Source organism: Engraulis encrasicolus, chromosome 10 (assembly GCF_034702125.1).
Source record: "Engraulis encrasicolus isolate BLACKSEA-1 chromosome 10, IST_EnEncr_1.0, whole genome shotgun sequence".
Taxonomy (NCBI): Eukaryota; Metazoa; Chordata; class Actinopteri; order Clupeiformes; family Engraulidae; genus Engraulis; species Engraulis encrasicolus.
In genome coordinates, this window is record NC_085866.1 from 5,778,370 (window position 1) to 5,784,588 (window position 6,219).

The following is a 6,219-nucleotide window of genomic DNA, read 5'->3' on the forward strand; positions in this document are numbered from 1 at the left end:
GGGAAGCTATTCATTGCGGTGTACTCCAGTTTTGTGTACATATTCTTGTAAACCTAGTGTTGCGAATAAAGTCTTAATAGTGGCACGTCCTTATCCTTTTTAATCTCCCAATTCAAAAGTTGAAGTTGCCTACTTTTCGTTAGGGCTATCTTGCAAGAACGCTAGAGAGCTATGCAAAATCGTAGTACGGTGGCCCAGTAGTGCAATCAATGTTCACATTATACAACACAAATAAACAACTTTGAAAACAAAATTACATTGAGAATACACACTTACATATTGAAAACAAGTTGACATTTCACAAAACACATTAACAAATGTAAAAACAACTCTACAAAACATATAGGGCAACTGACATTAACAAGTTTGAAAACAAAATTACATTTGCATTATACACTTACATCTTTAAAAAACTCATTCCTATTTCATAAAACACATTAATAAATGTACAACAAACAAAACAAAAAAACAAATCTAAAATACATTACAAATAATCTAAAATACATTTCAATGATGGTCCGTGTATGTTTTCGTTCATTCATTATTCTATTTTGGATATCACACGCGAAAGGAATAAGGACTCGTTCATGATGATTTACGCTTGAATATCACTTGTGAAATGGAACCAAGCGCCATATTTTGATATTTTGTAGGTATTGAAAATGAAACGCTGAATCTTAGAAAAGAGAGAAAAGCAATAAAGAAAAACGTCCTTCTGAATTGCGTCTTTTGTTTATTCAGAATTCGGGTGACCTGAGAGTAAATCCTGGAAGGCTGGTTTAGCCTTCATTACATGGTTTCTTTGGAGGCAAACGGACTTTGCAGGCATTGTTGATGCAATATACAGAACGTTGCTACACTTCAACGATGTGGTCGATCTGTGATGAATGTGCGAGGAATTTGTGACATGAGATGGTTGCGTAGGCTATCCATATCAAGCAAGCGCCACAAGCATACATGCGCGTCACCACCATTGAGTAGGGCGTCCTAGAGGGGGGTAGAAAAATGATTTACTGTCTATTTTTTTACTTAAACTTATCAACCAATTTAACTTTCGAAACAACATTTCATGTGCTTAGGCCTGGTCTTAACACTTGATTGTATTTGGCCATATAGCCTATTATAGCGTCCTAATCCAACAGAAGTGCAGCTGTGCGACCGGGACAGATATCTTCGATGGGAAGGGGTAGACCAACTGTCATCGAGAACATTGACAGTTCTTACGATCAGCATCAGTTTCACAGTTCATCTCAAGCCTTTAGGTGTATCTACCCGGACATATTGCTTTCCAACAATATCACTAATGTTCCAAATACACCAAAGCGAAATGTGTATTCAACATGCGTAAAACTTGGGATGGAGAGTGCGCGCTTCAGCTCATTACACTTGCCAGAATACGCAACAGTTTGCGTGAGAACACTGCTTTGGACCGTTTGCTCCCTAATGCATATTACTACATGTGAAAGGGTATAATAGGTTATTGATTCCAGATACTTTAGCCTTTATTTAGGCTATAAAGTTGAGTCCATAACATAAAGGGAACTTCATCTCTATTTTATAAGGCGGACGCGTGCTCCAATAGCCTACAGGCCTAACCATCACGCGTGCTGCACATAGGCCTACTAGCCTGTACATCGCAAAAATGTTTTTCATCATTCTATTATTTTTCTGTTGTGTCTCTGGCTCCAGCTACTGTTCTGTGTGTCGTTTGGTAGCTAGACCTTTTCTGATGCGTTTCAGACGGCAAACTTTCCTTCCGGGTAAACAGAGGGGGAGGGGTCAGTCAAATGAAATTCAATAAATGAATAGCCAAATATCACAAATTGAAAAACGATCAAAAATGTTGTCATGTTTTATAATGCTATTATGGTATGAAGTAACACATGCAGAAAACAAAATACAGCCATTTCTGCTTGTATTGCTTTAATCAAAACAAGAAGTTGCACCCTTTTTTGAATTTCATATTTCATTCCAAAATAGAATAATGAATGAACGAAAAAGTACACGGACAAAAAAACCTTTGATACAAATCACATTAACAAGTTTGGAAACAAAATTAGCCTACATTTACAATATCTTACTTGAAAAAAAAAAAAACATTTCATTAAACACATTTGCAAATGTGAAAGCAAATTACCATTTCATTAAACACATTTGCAAATGTGAAAGCAAATGAACAAAACACAAAAGCAAACTGCGAGACACATTTACATTTCACGAAACACAAAGCAAATTAACAAAACACAAAACACAAAAGCAAACTGCGAGACACATTTACATTTCACGAAACACAAACGCAAACTCCAAAAACACATTACATTAACGAAATTTCTTACGGAAGTACGAAATTTCTTACGGAAGTAAGAAATTTCTTACGGAAGTGGTGTAGGTGCCCAACGCGTTCCTCCTGCCTGATCCAGAGCCATCTAATAACAGAGTTACGCCACTCCCATAGACCTCTATGGACCAATCTTTCCACAGCAATGGCGGCTCTCATGGAGCCTCACAGAGCGTTAACATGGAAATCCCCATTGACTTTAGTTCTATTAGAAGTTACTTAGTTCCAGGAGGTGGCCGTAGAACACAGAAAATGTGGTAAAGGTAATGTAATTTGTTTGTACTTAATATTTGTTTGGTATGTGATGGTTCTGTGTTAGTTTCCAACGAACAGAAGTTTACTGTTAAGAAACATTTTAATCTACACGAATCACATCACCAACCGACTTCCTGGTCCCCGGTTTGCGCAACTCTGTTATTAGATGGCTCTGGGCAGATCCGTTCCCTAATGGGGCGTCAGGAAAGCGGACGTGACGAAACAGGAAATAGTGAGGAATAATTACATACTTTCAGCGAGTAGATGAGACGGTCGATGCGGCGAGTGAAGAGCATTCATTTTTTAGCATTTATTTGATCGTTCTGAGAAAAATTGTCCGGTAACATACACACACACATGTATTGCCCGTCTTGTGGCGTTTGTTTATTCGCCTTATTCACCCGGAACGTTCTAAAGACGTTGAGGGGTACACTTCAGGGGTACATTCGGCAACGCACCAGCTGTCATAGCGCCTCACTGTTGGTAAGGGGATTGATACTCCCAACTGAGTTCGCTCCCGGACGTGCGGTCCCAGGTGTTTCTATCACTCCCGGACGTGCGGTCCCACCCGATTATATTTCACGTATTATCATACACTGCCACATACAAGCAATTTAGGGTTAGGTTTAGGGTTAGGTTTAGGTTTAGGGTTAGGGTTAGGGTTAGGGTTAGGTTTAGGGTTAGGGTTAAGGTTAGGGTTAGGTTTAGGGTTAAGGTTAGGGTTAGAAACAAAAAACTAACATCAACAAGATAACTGGCTCCGTCATATGGCGGTGGTACCGATAGTCTGGCTAGTGGGAGCGAGATGAAATGGGAGCGTCCTGAGATGGGAGCGTCAATCTGGGAATCGTTGCCGAATGTACCCCTGAAGTGTACCCCTCAACGTCTTTAGAACGTTCCGGGTGAATAAGGCGAATGAAGCAAAGGCCACAAGACGGGCAATACATGTGTGTGTGTATGTTACCGGACACTTTTTCTCAGAACGATCAAATAAATGCTAAAAAATGAATGCCCTTCACTCGCCGCATCGACCGTCTCATCCACTCGCTGAAAGTATGTAATTATTCCTCACTATTTCCTGTTTCGTCACGTCCGCTTTCCTGACGCCCCATTAGGGAACGGATCAGGCAGGAGGAACGCGTTGGGCACCTACACCACTTCCGTAAGAAATTTCTCACTTCCGTAAGAAATTTCTTACTTCCGTAAGAAATTTCGTTAATGTAATGTGTTTTTGGAGTTTGCGTTTGTGTTTCGTGAAATGTAAATGTGTCTCGCAGTTTGCTTTTGTGTTTTGTGTTTTGTTAATTTGCTTTGTGTTTCGTGAAATGTAAATGTGTCTCGCAGTTTGCTTTTGTGTTTTGTTCATTTGCTTTCACATTTGCAAATGTGTTTAATGAAATGTTTTTTTTTTTTTTCAAGTAAGATATTGTAAATGTAGGCTAATTTTGTTTCCAAACTTGTTAATGTGATTTGTATCAAAGGTTTTTTTTTGTCAGATCATTGAAATGTATTTTAGATTATTTGTAATGTATTTTAGATTTGTTTTTTGTTTTGTTTGTTGTACATTTATTAATGTGTTTTATGAAATAGTAATTCGTTTTTTAAAGATGAAAGTGTGTAATGCAAATGTAATTTTGTTTTCAAACTTGTTAATGTCAGTTGCCCTATGTGTTTTGTAGAGTTGTTTTTACATTTGTTAATGTGTTTTGTGAAATGTCAACTTGTTTTCAATATGTAAGTGTGTATTCTCAATGTAATTTTGTTTTCAAAGTTGTTTATTTGTGTTGTATAATGTAAACATTGATTGCACTACTGGGCCACCGTAAAAAATGCCAAGCATTGTGGATTAAATTCTGGCGAATTCCAGACGTCCTTATGAGGAGAGAATGAATATGAAGGAGCAGAGCAGAGCACTGCCTAATATTGACTTGGTGAAAAAGGTAAGGAAGAACAACTGTTTCTTTTGAGCTTTCGTGGTGTCTGATCAACTGGTTAACTGCCAAGTCCCGTGAGTGGCGAGTCCTTGTTTCTACTGTGTATTGGCAATGTCTGGTAAATAATTAAAGATTTTGCGACCTCTAGTGGTAAGTTAAGCCGTGCACCCAGTAATGAACAAAGACAACAAAGGCAAACTCAATCACATCATTATGTGGCGGAGGTAGGCCTAATAATAATAATAATAATAAAACATTTCCCTATGAATAGGCTACAAGGGGGATAATGATTAATGATTAACACATTTGTTTCAACAAGAGTCCTTTATTGTGTGAGGCCATATGTGGCTCAGGACCAATGTAAGATGTGTGTCAAAATTGACCCCCACCCCCCCCCCCCCCTTTTTTTTTTGCGTTCTGGACATATTGTAATGCAACAGCCTCCCCTGTTTGACAGACTACCAGCCGCCACTGGAATAAAGCATTGTGACTTTTGGAAAATGGTTCATATTGGATGGCTAATAATGTAACTGAAAGGAAAGTAAAGGACCGCAACATTGTGCCATTAAATTTTGGGAACATCAAAAAGTGTTGCGGACCTTTCCTTTCCTTTCAGTTGTCTTATGTTTGGTCCAGCATGTGCTACTAATGTGTACGCATTCTTTGACTTTGACTCTGATTCTATGACATTGTCTCTCTCTCAATGCCTGGAGGATGGATCGGTCTTAGCTCAAAATGCCTGGCCCAATTTTTTTTCTCCCAGTCCAGGCCTGGTCTGGTCTGACTGGTAGAGACTTAGCAGAGCAAGAGTTATCTGTGTCTGTCCTCCCAAAACCCCACATCACATTGTTCTTTTTTATCCTTTCCTGATGCAAATGTTTACGTTAAAATAATTACAATTTCATATGGGCCCCTGTGTCAACTTGATAAGTCTTATCAGAAGTGGGGGACTGCCTCAGTCTCGTGTGTCTGTTGTTTATACTGAGGGGGGGAGGGCAGTTGACTTCATTTAGCTGTAATCTGGCACTGTGACCCAGGAATTAACTCCCAAAAAAACACACGCAATAAAACCACATGCATCTTAACCCTTCATTGTCTCTGTTGTTGTTTCTTCAAACAAAAATGGCCGCCACGCCACCACTCACAACTGAGTGGATGAGATGGAGAGGAAGTGTCTATGTGAAGTGTGTATGTGAAGTGTGTATGTGAAGTGCGTATGTGAAGTGTGTATGTGTTTCACTTTATGGCCTGAGAGCAGTAAATCTGAGACATTCAGGGCAGCCGTACATTAAGTCACTCCATTGGTTTTATGGCCCAGATTTAAGGGCAGGAGAGGCGAGCTCTGCTTTCAGCCCCGCTGACTGACTGAGGCTGGCTAGCCCAGTGTTTCTCAACAGGGGTGCCGCGGAAACGTGGCTGATACATAAAATAATGTAATATAATACATATTTAAGTTAATGCTTGTCAGTGGAATCTTTCATCTGCCATTTATGCACAATAAAGTAAGTATAGGTCGCCCCATGGTCAGCTGCAACTCAAAACGTAGGTCGTGTGACGTTTCCAAACATATTACTTTTCTAAGCTTGTGTGGTATCGGATGCGATGCCATGTTACGGCTTGTTGGTTTGGGGTGTTTTGAGATTTTTCATGAATTGAAAGGGTGCCTCGCCTTAAAAAAGGTTGAGAAACACT